Source organism: Megalops cyprinoides, chromosome 16, assembly GCF_013368585.1.
Source record: "Megalops cyprinoides isolate fMegCyp1 chromosome 16, fMegCyp1.pri, whole genome shotgun sequence".
NCBI classification, from domain to species: Eukaryota; Metazoa; Chordata; class Actinopteri; order Elopiformes; family Megalopidae; genus Megalops; species Megalops cyprinoides.
In genome coordinates, this window is record NC_050598.1 from 14200803 (window position 1) to 14220645 (window position 19843).

Consider the following 19843-nt stretch of genomic DNA (forward strand, 5'->3'; position numbering starts at 1 on the left):
CTACTTGACAATGAGAACTGATAGCTATTGAAAAAACATTGTCAACAGAGCTGAATTTTTAATAATGGGTTATTTGAAGTGACGCCATGCCTCGGATTACGTTCGAATGATTACGTTAACCATCAAGAATCGTGGTCACTCGGTGTGTGAAGTGGGTGTGTGAGTATACCCGAACCAGTATTAGGTGAGTTCCGAAATGCAAGGTGGTTTGTCATTTGTCAGTTTTCAGAATCTGTTTTCTTGTGCATAGTCTTTCTGGCTGATCATTGTATGATTTCACCAAAATGTAGACAGCAGGTGTCCCTCTGACTCTGAGTTATTGGCCTATTGCCAAGTATCATTAAGATACATTATAAATTTAGGTTATCCAGATCATTACCATTATGTGTAATAATCCTTGTGAACAGAATAAGTAGGGTTTAGATGAAAAATGATGTATTGAAAAACCTGTGCATGTTTGCTTAGATATTGTCAAGACTCTTTGAGACAGAATTACTTATAGCTAAGGACTGCCAATATGTAGACAATTTTAGAAGCTTTTTTCAATAGCATACAATGTAAATGTTGTCTATATAGGAAAGAAATCCAAGAATTGGGGAGACATGTTTTATGTGTTTTTGAAGATGAACCTAAACTTCATCTGAATAGACCTGGGGAATTATACCACAAGAGAAGGAAATGGGGCTTTCTGACTCTCTACACACCGGGTGGCATGTGCACTTTGCTCTCTGAAGTTAATTCCATTATCTGACGGAACTGCAGATTCCTTTTCTGAATGATGTCTATGCAGCTGGAATCACTGTGCATGTATAACACAGTGACTGTTCCCCTGCCTTGTCTTTTTCACTCATAGCAGGTAACAGTTTCATTGGTGTCCTCTGTCAAATCATGTGATGCCATTTGTCTGTGTGTATTTCAGTTCCACTATCTGTCCACTTCCTGTTGCACACACCTATAAATATACAGTCATATAGGAACCTGAAAACGGAATTAAGAAAATATTCGGCGCTCCATAATGCAAGGCAGCTGATATCAGTGTATGTTCATTCCATTCCAACAGTGTAAATGGAACTTGGTAAAGTCGTGTCAGCTGCGGCAACACTTGCATTCAACCACATGTTGACTCAGTAAAACCCTTTCTCATCTGGGAATCCTGCAAAGATTGGACATGCTATAGTAGTGGCCTTTTAGGATAGTCCACTCAGACATATACCAGATCACTGAAGTCAAAGACTGTTTCATTTTTATCTGTACATAATGGACTGCATGCATTCAAACTCTTTTACCAAAAGAGCATAAAAGCCCAGTGAGTATATTTTTATGTATTTTTCTAATATATTTTATATAAAATATTTATATTCTGCTGTTAACCTATCATCTTTTGAAAATTCTTGGAACCAGAAAGCATTGTTTATTATTGTATATTTATTTATTATTATATTTTATTTTTATCATTTTCGCTGTTGTGTAATTGTAGAGAATGTGCAACGGCAATAGATTGTTTAAAGGTAGTGTAAATAGCATTTACAAGCATTTTGTTTGTCAAATAACTATAATGGTTGCAGGGAAGCTTGGAATACTATTTTCAGCATTAAAGCAAAAGTAGAGTTTATATTTGGTATTTTGTAATGCAATGTTTTTTTAAACAAGTATGTACAGTCACAGAAGCACAACTTTAATTGCTATTAATGGTTTACTGTAACTTTAGTACCAGGGGAATTGTGGGTGCAGTAGCCTCAGACTCCAGAGGGCTAAACAGCAAAATCCTCAAATGTGTAAAACCAAGCCACCAATGTGCACTGTAGTTACACATAGGCAAAATCTGTTTTTCAAGAGGCAAAATACGTCCTGCACTCATGTTCTACTGCTCCATCTCCTTTTCAGCCACTGTTTTGGCCCACTGCCTGAGATGGTCAAGTCAAATTAGTGTGCGACATTGAGATGCTAAATATATCAGTATCGTGAGCTATATATTATCCACCCTACACCACAGTGGGGTCTCAAGATCAATGGAACTGAAAGAAACTTGATTTACACTCTCAAAACATGTACAGTATTCCATTCTAAAAAGCAGATAGAATTAATTCCAGTGGCTTTCTTCATGCAAATGCAGGAGTGTTTGTCAGGTATTTGTTTAAGGTTGCATCATAACTGAATACTCACATGTAAAACAGTGCTTCAGCAACAACAAAAATCGTGTGGGTCATTGCTGTGTTTTTGAGCAAGGCACACAACCCAGATTGTTTCAGTGCACATCCAGGTGTGTAAATGAAAATGTAGGGCATAGGATATCTGTATTGCGATAATACTGGGATGAGCCATAGGAAAGACCTCCTTTTATGAATGATGTCATATTATTACCCTGTGGAAGATTCCAATTATAGGCTGCCAAGTGAGCCTCCTGAAAAGTGTAGACAAGCGCAAGGTTTTTATGCTAGGAAGTACAATGGCCAATCAAAACTCCAAGACTTTACAACAGTGCAGGTCATGTCATGATCATTGCAGAAAAGCTCTTTTGAAGGGTTAGCTTACTGTGGACACAGAGATATGAGGAGACAAAAAAACATCCACAGTGTATACTCTTTGATATGAAAAATTCTACATCCATGCTATTGAAAAATCAGCTATAAAGTTAAAAAAAAAAAAAAAAAAAAAAAAAACTTGTTTAAATGACTAGGGTATAACATTCTTCAACACACCGTCAGCACATGTTGCTGATATGGTTTGACTCTACATATTCTGTTTTCATCTTTCTAGTTTCTATTTTAATGAACTGCTTTTTTTTCCTACAGTATTTTGCTTGTTGCTGGGATATTTCATGGTTGCGTATGACAGCACTTACGCACAATGTTATGTAAGTGTTCTGCTGAGCCGGAGTTATTCATTGTGTTTCCTATTAATGGAACCACACCTAACCAGCACTCCGCGGGTGTATTCTTCCTGCTGCTGGGCAGACGAAAGAGGCGTCATATCAGAGCAGAGTAGACGAGGCCCAGGGTGCTCCTAAAAATGCTGGGAATGCATTTCCTTACAGAAGAGTACAGTGAGTACACTCACCCAATCTCTGAAAGTCTGCTTTCAGTACTTCAGTGCTATCTGCAAACCTTTGCCAGGCCTACACTGCAAGATTAAACAAATACTAGAAAAGTGATTCCATACAGTGATGATGCCATGTCTGTTGGTGGCATTTTATTTAGCTGAATTGTAACTGGTTGTGTTTTCTGTGTATCTTCTTAAAACAAAAAAAAAATACTTAATGGTTACTACATTATGATACAATATGAATCGACAAGGGCTTCTTCAGTTTTCAGTAAGCAAAAGACTAAGCTTTTTGAAATTCTTATGACCAATGCTTTGGTAATTGAGGTTTCACACTAATCCAAGAATATAGTTCTTATTCAGATAGAAATAGGCTCAAACTACCTTGTCATGTCCACTGGGGATTTTGTCAATGTTAAAGGAATAACTGTCTGTTTCAGCTGAAATAGTACTAAACTTCCTTGTAAACATATAAATGAATCAGTGGTGAAACCAAAAGTAAAGTTCTATGGTTCACCGGGACACTTTAGTTCTTTTGAGGTCTGTTTCCCCTTTAAGAGAACACAAAGCATGCCTGGAAAGTAACCTTGCCTTAACCACACTAATCAACAACAAAAAATCAATTACCTAATTATCTTATGAAACAGCAGGTGTCTGTTTCTTCGCTGTATTCGATATGCTTGGTATGGGTTAATGCTCAGAGAGAAAGAGAAGGAGAGAGAGAAAGACAGTTGACCATGGTTCCATGATATCACGCATCTGTTATTGCTGCCAATCTTCCCTTCAGCAGCGCACTTCAAAGCCTGTTTATTTGGCTCTACTTGTTTAGACTGAGAAGGAAAAGGTGTATTTCCAGTCTAACCAAGCTAATGTATGGACGTCCCAGTCTTGTAATTCTGAGTCACATCTAAAGTGAAATGTTTATGTGAGAAAATGCCACATCCTACATGCCAGTCCTCTTCGAAGTTGTTATTGCAGCTGAAACCATGATACCGTGGGCTTTAAATCATAAACATTATGAATAAGCAGTGATTTGCAGGCAAAACATAGAAATCTAGAAAGTAGGGTAATGTGTCATTTGGGGAAAGAAAGCATCATTGCATGGATAGAGAAGAAATGTTATCCGTATAAGTCTGAATTCGACTTACTCACCGTGGCACATGTGTGCATATAATATATACTGCTATCTATCTATCTGTCTACCTATCTATCTATCTATCTGTCTATTTACTACATTACTATATGTTAATGTAATTGGACATTCTCCCCAATCTGGATTTAAGCAGTACAGAAAAGTTAGTAAAACATACATCTTACTCTGTGGAGGTAGCTATCCAGCTGATGAAAAGTTAAAATGCCACACAAACACCACAACAAACTCAGCTGAATGCCACACTCTCAGTACTTTCCCTTTTAAGTGCAGAAAAAGTGGTGTGGCATTAGCAAGATAGTTTTAGGTAGCTAGTTGCTAGCATCCCTTAAAAGAATGCAGGTCAAAGTGGAAATTCCTTGAAAGGTTTGTAGCAAAGCAATTAAGTATAGAATGAACTATAAACAGAAAACCAGGACTTCCTGCCCTAACAAATCTGAAGGCATGTTGTCCATCCCCCAATCCTAACCACAATCATTTAGTGTTATTTTTTCACTTCACCAAAATCACATACTAATGGCAGAAACCATACAGACACAAAGGGACTTAACCAAGGTGCCCACAGTCTGTGTTACAGATTTTGATGTAAAAAGTAATAAATATGTCAGTGTCAGCGTTTAGATGAATGCCACTGATTACATGATACACTGGGTTCTGTTCATGCTGTTTTATAAATAACAAACTCACCATCTGTCAACTTGCACGTATCCAGCACTCCAGTAAGATATGTTATTTGCTGCCAAGAGTTACTGGGGAAGTACTGGCCCAAGTGAGACCCAGTCTTGAGTGTGCTAAGTTAAAAATCTTATCAGAAGTCACCAATGAAAGGCCACACAAAGTGGATGTGGAAGGTCCATACAAGAATTTACCCTTGGATTTTTTACCTCACAGTATACCACATTAATGTAGGGCTCATCTGTTAATCAGCCTTTTCAAGAACAATCACAAGTTAATTGTTATTGTGCTGTTAAAAACCATTCTTCCCACTTTCACAGTGTCAGACACTGAGGCACTCAAATTATGTCATCCCTTGCGTAGACTTCTTTTCCTCAATGACAAAACAGAGCATGCCTTGAATTTTCATGTCAGTTTCAGTGCAACCTTCCATTTGCTTTACTTTTGAAAAATACACCATTGTAGAAGGATAACTTTAAAACCATGACGTCAGTATATTGAGGATTTTCATTTGGTATTATATCTTGCAGTTAAAGCTATTGTATGTTTGTTATAGACTGTGCATTTTTTTCCCCTCAAAGTGAGTATAGCGGGTTCTTCAGGCACAAGAAATGAGAGTCAGAGTACAGACATCACAGTGAAAGGATAGGTGCATTTTCTCTCACCCACAAGCAGAGTGCATCACTGTCGCGACTGGTGTACAGTTGGTGGAGATGAGAATCGATTTTGTCACATGTTTCCTTTCCATATCATTGTATTTAAGATAACTGCTACCAGATACAGTAGAATACTTGGTTTTAAAACAATATTTGCCTTAAAATGATCATGTTATCAGTTATCAAGTTATTGCAAACACTGTGTTCTGTGTGCTTCAGTACTGTGTGACACAGTCCAATCTGGTACCACCTTGGCTATTACAGGGTACAGCAGCTACCTGTCCCAACACTGTCCTGTTCTGTGACATGTGACAAAGGGACACAGATCCAGTGTCAGACCAACATGGACAAGACAAGTAGCACCAGCAGCACAGTCTCAGCGAAAGGTTTCTGCAGATCAGTCAAATCTGTCTTTGTTGAAGAAAAGGTTGCTATACAGTTTATTTCACAGTTCACTACCCTCACCCCATACATGCCTTTAAACAGACCAGCAGGAGGTGGGTTATGGCACCAAAGTTTCACAGTCAGTTCTCAATCAGATGAACAGAGAAATACAGTGGAATATTTGTGCAGAGCTGTACCTGGGCCAGCAAGACTAGTTTCAGCACAACAGAGGAAATTAAATTGAAATCTAACAGAGCTGGACTGGTTTAGCACCATAAAAATTCCATCTGCTGTTCCTACTGCTGTGTGTAAGGAAGCAGGTGACAGCATGACCAGGAGGGCTTGCTTGCTTATCATGCCTGGTTAAGTTTAATGGCTAAATGCAAAGATATGTTTTACCAAAGGTAATATGTCTTCCATGTGTCCCCAGAGACACAAAGTCCTCCCACAGTTTTCCTTACAGTGTTATATCAGTGGACTCGGAAGTAACTTGGCACCCTGCACACTCTGATGGAACAGGAATTGGCCTGCTTTTCACAGGGGCTTCTGATGTGGAAGCTGGCCTGCTCACCTTGAATCCAGCCTGAACTAAAAAGGCCTGTTCAGTCTGGAAGAGTCCATTCATGCCGGAATATACAGTAATAGAAACCTAACCTAACTAGGGATTAACATTAATTCAGATGTTGGTTCTTCAAATAAAAAGCTGTGGCTCCTTTTCTGTGAGAAGTCAGACCTGTACTCAGCAAAGAGCAAGCCAATGCAGGTTTGCACTCTCAAGTTTGGCAGTGGTCACTGTTACCGTAACATGAGCCACCAAGAGATGATTAGAATCTGCTTCCAGCATTACGTTTGGTTCTTGGAGCTCCCGCAGAAACTTATTTCACAGTGTGCTTTTACTTTTAGCCATGTGTCACATGGGGTTAAAGAGCCAGATTAATACCCTCAGCTCTTCAAGGGGTCAGAGTTCATGAGCTGTTGCTGTAAGTTGGTTCATTGTGAGAGGCAGGTTTCGAAGGTCAGGTTTCAGCTAAGCAGTTCTACTGTCCTCCTCCATTCTCCTGTCTCTCTCTGTCTCTCTTTCTGTCTCACTACCTTCCAATAAGAAAAGATATAGTTTTGTATATAGATATAGTAGTAATGTATTGTAACATTTATGTGTCACCTTAGCACATTAGTGTAAAACTGAACTGAGTTGGATTCTTAGCTGCAACCTGTTTTCAGGCAAGTTCTAGACATTATAAATCAGAGCAAACTAAAACCTTTTCTTTGTTAAAATATTCCCTGCACTGGCATGTGCAGAATTGATTCGGTTTCTCACGTATTCAGGATGCAGGAAAAACCTTAGGATAAAGCCTGGGTTTCCAAGGGATGGGTCCTCGATCAAAAGCCCTTCATTTGGTGGCAGGGTGTGGGATGGGTAACTCCGAATTTGTCCTCCCCCGTTCAGCAAAAAGCAGGCGTAATGTTGTTAGGTAACTGATGACACGGCAGCGCAGTCTTTAATGTTACAGAGCACAATGTTGAGAAAGTAGGTTACCAGGCCGTGTTCTGCAAGCTCCAACTGAATGCCAGGCGGAATAATTCTCCGGCAGCTCAGCGTGACTTTCCATGCAGAAATGGGAAGCACAGTGGTGCCTGGCTGGCCACAGTGCACTGTCTCTTTAAGAAAGCTCGAACATTTTTAAAGCTGACAAACTCATTGTGAATGTTCAAACACTGTAAGCTAATTCTCGTGCATATACCAGGACGCTGGTTTGCTAGAGCTTAATAGTGTAATATGAATTAAATTTGAATGAAAAACACGCATCATATTTTTCCTCTGAGATGCTGTACTTCACACTAAAAACATAAACCCTTCTAAAGCAAAAGACCAATTAAATAATTGCTATCAAAATAACTTGTTTTAAATACCCAAGTGAATGTTATAATATTTTTGCTGCTTGTTTTTGCTTTGCTTGCTTGAAAAAAATGTAAAATATTTTTGGCTTTTTAATCAATCCATGTTTATGCCAAACAGTTTTTTTTTCACTATGCATAAAGACCCCTTTTTTAAAGGGATTTTTTTTCTCTCGTGACATATGGAGGAGCCCATTGCAGAGGAACAGTGGTGATTAAATAACTGTGATTGCAGTGCCAATGCCTTTGGCTGCGCTGGAGCACCCCCTGGCAGAGCACACAGTTCAGCCAAGGTGAACCAAATCAGGCCACAGACCACTGGAGCGAACTGCTCTCGTGCGGATCAGCACTGTTCACAGCAGGGGGACATCAGTGCCCTCTACTGGAGAGAAATATACAAGTGGTTGACTTTCTTTGAAAATCAATTAAGCAACTAGGCCAGAGAACAAGCTGGAGATTCAGTGAAGATTGAAACAACTCTAAACTGTGTTTATTTTTTTATTTTTTTTTCTGATGAACAAATTGGCCCCTGCAAGGAACAAAGTAGTCCCTGTAAAAGGTTTTAACATATTTCAAAAAGAAAGCCCCGTGGCAATTGTATGAGCCTAGGCTACTTCAAAAGCTGTCCTGGTAACCATTAGAAACAGAAATGAGGAAAGTGGGCTTAGCAAGGGATTTCATGTCTCCTGGAAGGATGGTTTTTATTGGGGGTTCATACATTTATATTTTTATGTGCATCACCAAGTGGTTGTAATATTTCTCAGGACAAAGTGAAGAATGGTATCAGTATCAAGAGGGATTTAGAAAACAGTAGTGGACTATACCTGGGTACAGGGCACTGGATGCATGCCTTAAGATGTGAACTATAAATAATGTACTCAATCATATCTGACAACTAGATTCAAAGACTTCTAGGGTTTTAGATTTCTAGGTTTCAGGTTTTTAGCCTACAATAATCTGCACTGTATAATTATCCGGCATAGTTGCCAGTGTGTCTCACACACACACAGACACACACACATATACAGACTCTCAAAGCTCAGATGTCTACACCACATAAATGTGTGACAAGCAAGTCTAGTAGGCAATGCATGGTAAAAAGACAGTACAGTTGCAAAATGTTAGGCATTTGTTCATCAAGCTTTCTAGCACCATTCCAGTAATCACCTCAGGATGGTTTCGCTTGCTTGCCAAAACTGCATAACCCCTGATTGACATTTGTATGCCTGCTGTTCATGTCAACCTCTTTAACCTTATCCCTATGACAGATGATATGTTCCTCTGTAGTTACATAAGCAGGAGTATGCGCGTCATTTGTCCTGATGTCATCCTGCTTCAGGTCCTCAAGCTTTGTGCTCAACGGCCACAGACGCAAATCCACCAGGGCACGATTAAGACCCAGAATTGCTTTTCCCTTTTATATCAATTTTTTTTTTTTTTTACACAGTGTGAAAGGAAGATACATTTTTGTTCACTTGAGATTGTATATGGAGTAGACAGTGTTCAAAAGAAAGCCCATAGCTCCTTTTCCTGTAAACGCTCTGTACCAATTGTCTGTGAGGAAATGCATGTGGATCTGCATCTGCCCATTGGCCTATGCAAGTGATCACCAGACAAGAGCATGACATGCTGAAAGCACTGCTTCGTTGGCCCCTGTTGTGGTATGGGTAATGTTCTGTGAGATAGACTGATTAGTCCATCTCCTCCTGGTAGGTTAGTGTTATTATGCAGAAGTGCAACTGTAAAATTGAAGTCAACGTTAGGTGTTTCTCAAAAATATAAAATAAAAAACAGAATACAAGGGAAGTGTTTTGTTAGACATTCCAAGAAATTCAAATTATCTTACTTGGTGCATGTTTTGCTTTTCAAACCAAACACCTTCCATGGAGTGCACGTTCGAATCTATTCATTAGACTGGTCCATGAAAATTTATACTGTCCAGTGAATTGTATTGCCTTGATTGTTTGGTGGTGACAGGGTTAATAGAGTTAAAGCTTAAATTTTACTTCCTGTATATTGCTGATGTGTAGACGTGTCAGACAATATGTAAAACACATACCATTTTTTTGTATTTTCCTTATGGTTTTCCCCTTGTTACACAGTTTGAATTTGCCAGTTGGGCTACATTGGGCTCATCTCTTCACACACCCTGTATGAATGCTCATGCTGGAGCCTTGTATTGAGACAAATGCAATCCTCTGTGGCGTGCAGTCATTGCCTGTTTTTCCATGCTTCAAGTTCCACAGTGCACCACTGCAGAGTGAACACCGATTTGAGGATATCTGTATGTCTACTCATGTCATCTGAGGGAATCGCAGGCACCTCTTCAGCCCCTAGAGGGTGCCAAATCAGCAAGACAAACACACCCTGGACATCTAAACTCACCCTACCTAAGGGGGTAGAAGCCAAGCTGTGTTCATTCTTGGTGAATGACACAGCACAGATTTAGACAACGTGGAACAAGCGATTTAACTTACTGAGCCACTCAGGAATCCCCACAATCCCATACTTTATAGATTAAAACAATTCCTATTTGACTCATATTGTAACACTTGCCATGTATTATTTGCATGAATGCATTTCTGAGTACCATATTTTATTTGAAAAAGGAGGTCCAGTTGATGTCAGTCTGTCCTGCAATACTGTCAGCAATTTTGCTCTCACGGACAAGTAGAGACACTAATTGGGTGATGACCTTGACTTGTTAGCAAGGTGGCAAAGCAGTTGCTGTAGGCATTGTAAGGTTATCATGCTTGCCCCTGGACCCTATTGTTGCACATTTTGGCCAGCCTTTACAGTATAAAGTAGTAGTAAAAAGTTTTATAATATCCAATCTAAAACAAGGATCACCTTAGGCATTTAATCAGGAGTGTTCCCACCTGGTGGGAAAGGAGGGTTACTGCCCCCAAACCTACTGGTTTGAAAAGTACCATGAACTCCATCTGCTCTTCTTGTGAAAAGCTTGTGGCAGACACTGACAATTTCTGATTAGCTGGACTATTCTTTCTTTCTTTCTTCTTTTGTCCGCACCTGTCTTTCCCTGGGGCTTCAGGTCGGTAATGTTTTCTGTTCACGCTTTATCTGTGTCAACAACGGCAAAGGGCCTCATTGTGCCAGGGGCGCGGCTGCACCATTTGATCCAAGGATTTGAATTTCCTTGGTGTCAAGCAAGTCATGGCATGGTTTGGGTTTAGTGTGCAGAGTGTGCAGTGGTTTCCTCACATATCTGTAGTAATGAAAGGCCTATATACTCTCAATGAAAAATTATTTACAAAAAACTTGTGCAACTTGTTGAGGTGATGAGATTTATTTAAGGCACCTATTTAAGACTTAATACAGTTAAATAACTGCTCTTGATGGTAATAGATTAATCATTTAGCTGAGAATGGTGAGTTAGGTGTAGAGTTCTCTGTGCTTTAGACTTTGGTCTCATTGCTATAAAGCATAAGATGAAGCACAAGCTTTATTCTTCAACTGGAGTCTTTGCTGTACACCATTAAAGAGTAAACATGACAGATTTTTCAAGATAAATCATTTGTAATGCATGTAAGTATCCATACACATATGGGGTGACGTGGCTATAGTTACTGAAACAGTCAGTCATATTGTCAGTATAAATGATGCCTTGAGACTGACTAATCAACAGATCAACAGACGATATCAATCAACTGCCCCCGTCTGCCCCATGCGAGGGCAGAAAGATCTATGAATGACACACAGGCATGGCTAGTAGAGATGGCTCACTTGATGGATTTGCGCAAGAGGAAGGTATCAGAGCTAAGAACTTGCCGTCTTGTGGTTTCAACCTCACACCTTTCCTTTTTCAGTACCATGCAGTGATACCTCATACCTTCACACAGCTAATATTTGCTTAAACACACAAATAGAGGAAGCTAAAATATTTGCCCTTAAAAATGACATTGAAAACTCTTCCTATATGTATGCAGCTGTAAGGCGATCCATTAGGACATCATTTGAATTGTTTATATGAAATGTGATCAGTAGAGCATTCTGTGACAATTCTTTTGTAAAGCTCTCTGTATCTTCTCAAATACCTACATCAGCATCACTGCCAGCCCATTTTCCAGATAATAGAACTGTATTTTCTATTTAGAATTATATAGAATGAAATTTTGTACTGTTCTGAATGATAATTTCAGCAAAATATGCAGTTTTTTACTGTAGTATATGAAGTTTAATATCAAATGATAGAACTGAAACATGCAGGGTCATCTTCAGCCCCTGACCAGGAGGCTGCTTAGAATTTGGTTGTACAGTAGGTATTTAATGTAGCAAGTATTACTTTGCTTTAGATTCCTTCTACAAAAGGAATGAAGTAGGTACATCAAAAACAGATCTTTGCAAGAGAAAAAAAAAATTCATAAAACTTTGAAACCAATGGAATAATATCCAAATGTATAACATTGCTGATATATTCTGCCTAATATTTCCATTGAGTAAATGGGAAAACATTAAGTGTTTTTCTTGCTTTACATTTCATTAGAAAGAAGAAATTAAAATGCAACACCCAGTGGGCGGCAGTGTAGCATAGTGGTTAAGGAGCAGGACTCGTACCCGAAAGGTTGCCGGTTCGATCCCCGCTGGTACACTGCTGCTGTACCCTTGGGCAAGGTACTTAACCCACAATTGCCTCAGTAAATATCCAGCTGTATAAATGGATAACATTGTAAAGAACTGTAACCTATGTACGTCGCTTTGGATAAAAGCGTCTGATAAATGTAAATGTAAATATACTTGTAATTCCTCTGGCCATTTCACAAAATGGCAGCCATGGTAAGTCCTACATCACTGCAGATTCAATAGTTGTGTTTTTCTCTATAGACATAGAACCAGCTGTAAATTCCAGATCGAGGTATTCATGATTGAGTGTGTTTGAGCGTACAAAAGACTTTGTTGGTGTTGCACATTGATAATGCCCTCAGACCAATGCAGGGGAGCAGCAAGTGGATCATGTTCCTCATCTTAATAAAACGTTTGAGAGGGTATCCGTTATATTTCGATGACATTTTGAGTCTTGATGATGAAACCTAGTTCATCCTCAGTAATGCTACAAGGTGACCCCTGGTATCCTGGAATTTAAATGAAGTTCTGGGTTTAAGAGTGGGTGCCTATGGTGGCCAGCTTCATAGCCCTGATGTCACTGCCCCAGAATGGTGACCCATACATGTACAAACTCCCTCAGGCATAAAGGCACAGGCACACATTCACACGCAAGCAGGTACACACCCACCTACACAATCGGTAATAAGGTCCACTTCTCCCTCTCCTGGCCTTACCCACCCTTGCAAAGTGGTGTGTGTAACTAAGAGGACAAAAAACATTCAGATGCCTCACGCAGAATACAAGCACATGGTGCGGAAGACTGAATGTATCAGCATGACCCTTTACAGACAGAGTTGTCTTAACAAATGACATCAGCAGGGCAGGCTACTGGTGAACAAAAAATAACAGCTGTGCTTCATTGTTTTAATTTCACCACCCTGAGGGTGCGCCCTGACTTGAGATAGAATTACACCTATTTAAAATTTCTGTGAGCAATAATCGTAATTCTCATGTGAATAAGAATCTTTATGGTCTTGAGAAGATAATGTTATGACAAATGAATGATAAATCTGTTAAATCTGGGAGGTTTTTAGTTTTGTTGATTCAGACTGTATTACAGCTCTTGTTTGTGAAGTATGTTTAATTTCCAATAAAGAGCAGCTGAACTAAGGATTCTCATTGGATTAAGTGGAATCAGTCAAGCCAGATAAAAAAGGAGTGCACTTCAATCACAGTATTCATTCCTTTATGTATATACCCAAAGTAAGAAATGTTATGATCATCTGAGACAAATCTTCTGTTACTACTGAAATAATTAATCGTGCAGTCATGCTCAGCCAGTGATTGAACTGAAAAGGGCAAATCCATTAGGCTTTGTATTCTATTTTTTTTTTCCAGAGTCTTTGGCAGCATAGATTTGCTTCACAGGACTGATTCCACTTGAGAGGAAACAGGCACGTTCTCTGTGCAAGGCAGCTAAATTTGGCTGTAAGCCCCTTTTGTGCTGCTTGGTCAGGAGCCTGTACACTAAGGAGGCTGTTATTTGTGCATTACCTTAGGTGAATCATTACGGGTGCGAGCCATCATTTCAGGCAGACATAACAGGCCACTGACCTAGTAACACAATATGGCTCATACTGCTTTTTCAACTTCTCTCTCCCTCTCTCTCTTTCTTTCTCTTTCTATTCTGTCACTCACTCTTTCTGATGAAGGGGAACTAAATATTAATTTGTGGTCATGAGTGTTGTTATAACAGGTTGTTTAATTTGTGACAAATCCTTTAGAAGGAGAGATTTTGATATTTTTTACAACACATATTTTCCTGCAGTTTTTTTCACAGGTGCAAAGATGTTACATGTGAAAACTATAGTTATTCATGACGTGTTACTGCCTTTATTAATAGATTCCTGAAATCATTGCAGAACGGATGCAGGCTATGTGAATAGTAATGTATAGAAAAACTGTCACTCGAATAAGCTCCATATTCAGTATTTTTCCCCTTCCAAACACCTTTAATCCATTCATTATGCAACTGGATATTGCTTTTAGTAATTCCAGTCAGGTACTTTGCTCAAGGGTACAATATTGGTGCCATTGGGTCATTTCCCACTTTTTTCTCATGCCAGGCTTTTTGTAGTCCCTAAGACCACTCCCTTAAGACTGACTTCCACTGAATGGTGAATTACAGTAAGGGACATCTTTGTCTACAAACCCGCTTATGCCTTGCCTTCCCAGTACCACATGTTCACACAACACAGAACAAACAAATGTTTTTGTTCTGTTGTCTTGACACAGTGGTTTGTTCCTCCAACATTCCCTCATCATGCAGAACAAAACTGAATTTTTATACTTTTACTGGTGAATTCTGTGCTGAATTCTGTCTCAATGCTCCTAAGAGTGCTATGCAAATATATTTGGGTGACTGCTCTATCAATTGGTTGATTAATTTCTTGGTAATTGTTTCATAGGAATCAGATACCCTTTGGTTACAAATCCAGTCCCCATTTTCTACACCACACTGCTGCCCAATAATCACAAAGCTAGCTCCTATCCATTGGAGGACCATGACTGACTGAAGTTATGGAGGTTGTCTAATCATGGCTCTTTTATGCAGCCCAACTCATGAGCCATAAATCTAATGTCTCTGACTGCACACAGGACAACTATGGTGTTCCCTTCCTAAACCATTTGGATCCATAAAACATACAAAGAGGGTGCTTCATTTTTACTTCACCTTGTCTGAGACTCACCAGCTGAGGACTCATAAAAGCAGAAAATTCATGCCTCATAATAAAAGTTGGCCTCGAGCTTACCTCTGGATTGTTCCTTACGATGAAATATGGAAATGGCCCTTTTAATGTTTCATTTTGTTATCGGCTTTTTATTTATGCTTCCTGTAGAAGTGGTACTTAACGAAAAATGACAAATGATGAAGTAAAAACTGTAGAATTTATGAGGCTGATTTTTTTTCACCCATTTGCTGGAGGCTTTTTCATTTAAATAAACCACCCAGTTAATTAATTAATCCTGCGTATGATTAATCAAGCTTGATACATTCTACATTACCCAGGGGACAACACACACTGAACCATACTAGTGACTACAGCCACTACAGAGGATGTAACATTACAGACTAGTCACCTGCCTGCCTCTCTCCCTTTTTGGCAAAGTTGGCAACATCTTCTAGATTGTAATTAACCCAAAATGCATGTCTTTTTGAGTTAATTGAAAGTTAAAGTAAAATACTTTAATGAAAAGATATATAGACACATATATAGATGTATTAAGAAGTTATGATAGTATTCAACACTGGTTAAACAAGACCTGCAAAACATCCATGTTGCATTTGTTTTAAAATCTTGAACACACCTCCTCTGAAATGTCAGTTGAATTTGCGAACAGGAGAAACATTTGTTATCAGAATCAGTTGCAATGTTGCAATTTATGATAAAAGAATTGGTTTGCAGGCCAGGGAAGAAACTGAAACTGCTATTGTGCTCTCAGATGTCAGAGATCCCTGCAACAGATAGTGCTCATCAGCAAAGTCTACACAGTGTGCAAAAGCCGCTGCTCTGCTTCAAGCCATTGCTATCAGTACTTGTTATCATCGGACATATTAGGAAGTGGTGTGGCATAATAGTTAGGGAGCTTGACTTGAAACTAGAAGCTTCAGGTTCAGATCTTGAATGGAGTGCAGCATGTGTACCCTCTATCAAAATACACAGCCTTTGAAAGGCCCTTTAAACAGCAGTATAAATGCATAATATGTACAATATGTATAAATTGCCCCGGATTAAGGAACCTGCTAAACCAATGGACAGTAGATGCAGCTACTAGGCTAGTGTTCAAAAAATCATACACATGTCACACGCATCTCGATGCCGAAAAGATACACAAGATCAGTGGTTCCACTCTGGAATGGAAGGCAAACTTGGGGAAACTTGGGATTAGATGATAGTAGTTAGGTGGCAGCACGCTGTATCTCTGTCTCCGCTAGTGTACGCAGTGCTGTTAGCCCAAGTGGGCTGCTCAACAGTTACACCAACGCCGTGCTGGCATTTCACGGGCTCAAAAAAAAAAGAACACTCAAACTCACACGTCTTCATGAGAATAAATCCCTAAAATGACTCTAATGGGGGAAAAGGGGAAAAAAAAGGTTTCTTTCCTGATCTGACATTTGGGCTGGGAGAACGCAGCGCTCAGACGATCCCATTTTAATATGCAAATAGATCATTTATGAATGTGAGTGTCATGCCGTTATCGAGTTGCCTGACCTACATAAGGGAGAGGAGCTAATCTGCGTGTGGGTGGATGCTGAATAATGGAAGTAAATGCAGGGCTTCTTTATGAATCATACGCCATGCGTTGGACCGCTCTGAGTGAGGAGTGATTCCAGCAAGCCTGTTCTCTGTCGTTTATTTCCAAATGCCAGCGTTCTAGGAGCTTTTCCACCATGCAGTACGGAGGAATAAACGTGTAGCATAAAATATAATATGATATAAATAAAATATTACCATGTTTTCCACGTCATTCCAGGTGATTCCATGTGTAGAAAATGTATTATGTTTCTCTGCTCTTTTGTTTTTGAAGAGCAACTCGTTTATAAGATTTATTCACAAGATTTATTTATCAGATTTATATACAGTGTGTCATTACTGACTTGCCATTTTCTAGTAGTGACTTTCAGCTTTCCTATTCCTGCAGATAAATTCACTTATTATGAGCTGATGCATTATTGGCAGATGCATGATGCATGTGTGAAAGATTTTCTTTGATAAAGAACACCGTTGTGTTGTTTGCGTTCGTATCATTATGTGAACCACATAAGGACCTTTTTCATCAACGAACAATGCACTCTGAAACTGCAGTCATGAAGTGTATTCAGCATGCATAGAAAAAGTGGAATTGTGTATGTGAGCCCTAAAAAGATGCAGTGATTGGACTGGAGCCAGTCCTGAATGGACGTGAGCTTCTGTAGTGAAACAGCATGTAGAGAGAGCATGGAAAGCAGGTGGTCAGCAATGCCGAGCACTCAGGCTAACCCACTGCTCATCTGGTATCTCACAGTTCGGCGGACATCCCTTTGAGATGCTGTTGTCCTGGAGAGAAAGAGCTTCCTTTCTCTGGCAGTGGGGAGCATAATAACGCTGATATTTATAGCGTCATCATCAGAATGGAAAAAAATGATTCCATTAGGAATGGGTTTGAGTTCCAGCTGCTACTGTATGTGTGTGTGTGTGTGTGTGTGTGTGCGTGTGTGTGTGTGTGTGCGTGTGTGTGTGTGTGTTTGGAGGCAGGTTTCTAATTAAACGAGATCTCAATTGATATAATTTTTTTAAAGAGAGTATTCCAATGCTTAGTCTAAAAACTGGTCACTTCTGTTATAGTCACTGATGTTACTAAATTAGATTTAGCTGTTTGTTCCTTTGATAACACACAACAGATTATGAAGGGTCTTTAATGAACTGGATAACTTCAGCAAGCGTATAAATATGTCTGTTGCATGCAAAAAAATCAGTCCCTTGACGGGAGCTGCAGTGGAAAACACAATCCCAAAGTAATGCTCAGCATATTACAACATATTTACAACATATCCCATACATTCAAGCAAATTAGTGTACTAATAATAACACTAATAACCATTGCAATGATGATGATAACACTATTAACACATAATAATTAACTAATTAACAGTAATTAATAATAGTAGTAGTTTTATGTTAGTTCTTAAAATGAGGTTTGTATGGGTTCACCTCAGAGCTGAGTCTAAAGGAAGCAAATAATGCATGACCCTGTTTCCATGTGGATCCAGGTCAATGGGGCCAGCCCATTTTAACTCAATACATCTGTTCTCCACCTTGAATGCTACCTTGTACCCCAAGGGTTTCAGAGTAATCTCTTCCACTTACTACCTTATGAAACATGCTCTACTATATATTATGTACGAAACTATGGTTGTATGAAAAACTCATCTATGCAGCATTGACCACTGTGAAAATTAAATTGATTTACAATGAATTACAATTTACTGTTTAAATATGAGATAATTATTTCTAAAGACAGCCCTGCCAGCCATTCAAAGGAAACAAATGTGTGGACACACACACACACACACACACACACACACACACACACAGAGAGGTGGCACCATCTTTGCTACAGTGCTATATTTGTTGACTGTGTTGCCATAGAAACACAACGCAGCGAGTGTTTTTATTTTTTTCTGATCAGTCACATTTCAGTACTGCAGGGGTGATTCTGAGTTTATGTCAACAGGTCTTATTACAGTGCCTCCTGGGCAGTTTAGCAAATGCATCAATAAAGCAGCAGGCTTGTGAATAATTTATACTGGTGAATTAGGGAAACTGGTCCACCAGCAGTTCTAGTGTGTAAATCAAAGCTCCCAGTGCTTTGACTTATAGATGCTCATTTTTCTGTTCACATTTGTCGAGTTGGTGTTAAGACAATGGCATGTAAACATTTTGTGAGAATTCTACAGATACAAGCTTTTAAATGGATACAGATATGCCATGAAATTGTGAATTATGAATATTAATAACACCTTCATTAGCGGTCATTGACATTATGCTTGCTATTACTTGCGGCTTCTGTGTGACGCTGCACTGCTGGTTCCCGTCCGCAGGGCATCTGCATCCTTCTGCCATTCTTGTCTCTGTTTTGCTCAACAAGTGAATAAACGGAGACATGCACAGTGCTGGTGGGGGAGGACATGAGGGCAAGCGCAGGGCTTTTCACCCCAGGAGCTGGAAGAAGAGCCCATTCCACCAGCTCGAGTGACTTTTATGCTGACAGAATGTGACTGGCTGTGGTGGTGGTGGTGGGAGGGATTCAGGAGTGGCCTCACAGTGTTAAGGGATGAATGGATTTGTCTACCCTTATACCATAAAATAACTTCTCCGGTGTCCAGTCCATACATCAGTAACATGATCGTCTGACCAGCCAACTGAGGATTGGAGAATTGGGAATTTCACTTTGTGGTACTTTCTGCCTCTTCTCTGTCAGCTGATTAGGGTGCCTGTTCAATCTAACTGCAGTTTGCTTCATCCTTAACTTTGCACGACGGCAGAGAAAAGAGTATTTTTTTCATTGCTAAGCATTTTCATGTTCAATTCAGCATCAAGTAAACTCATGATGTCTGTGTAAGGAAGAACTAAAAATGATACTCACTTAATTTAATAAATTCAAACTTAAGGAAGAAAAGCCAAAATTGTAGCCATGCGTCTTGAAATGGAGTTAAACAAAATCATCGTCTGTTTCTGTTTTACCTCTGCTACAGGGTCTCTAGGGTCTCCTCTCCTCTCAGCACAAAAGCCAGAATGGGGCACTCCCACACCTCCACTCTAAACAAGCCGTGGGACCCCAGACTCTGGTGTTCAGAGTACAGTGCAAAATAACAACCCAGTACATGCTGGCTCATATATTTTATGTTGCATACCAACTGACGTGAACAAAACTACAT

General features: G+C 39.5%; 1 protein-coding gene across 1 annotated transcript in view; it reads left to right on the forward strand.

The window, feature by feature from the left end:
* Positions 1 to 19843, forward strand: part of LOC118790893 (neuronal PAS domain-containing protein 2-like) — a 55195-nt gene that overhangs the window by 602 nt on the left and 34750 nt on the right. The window lies entirely within an intron of this gene.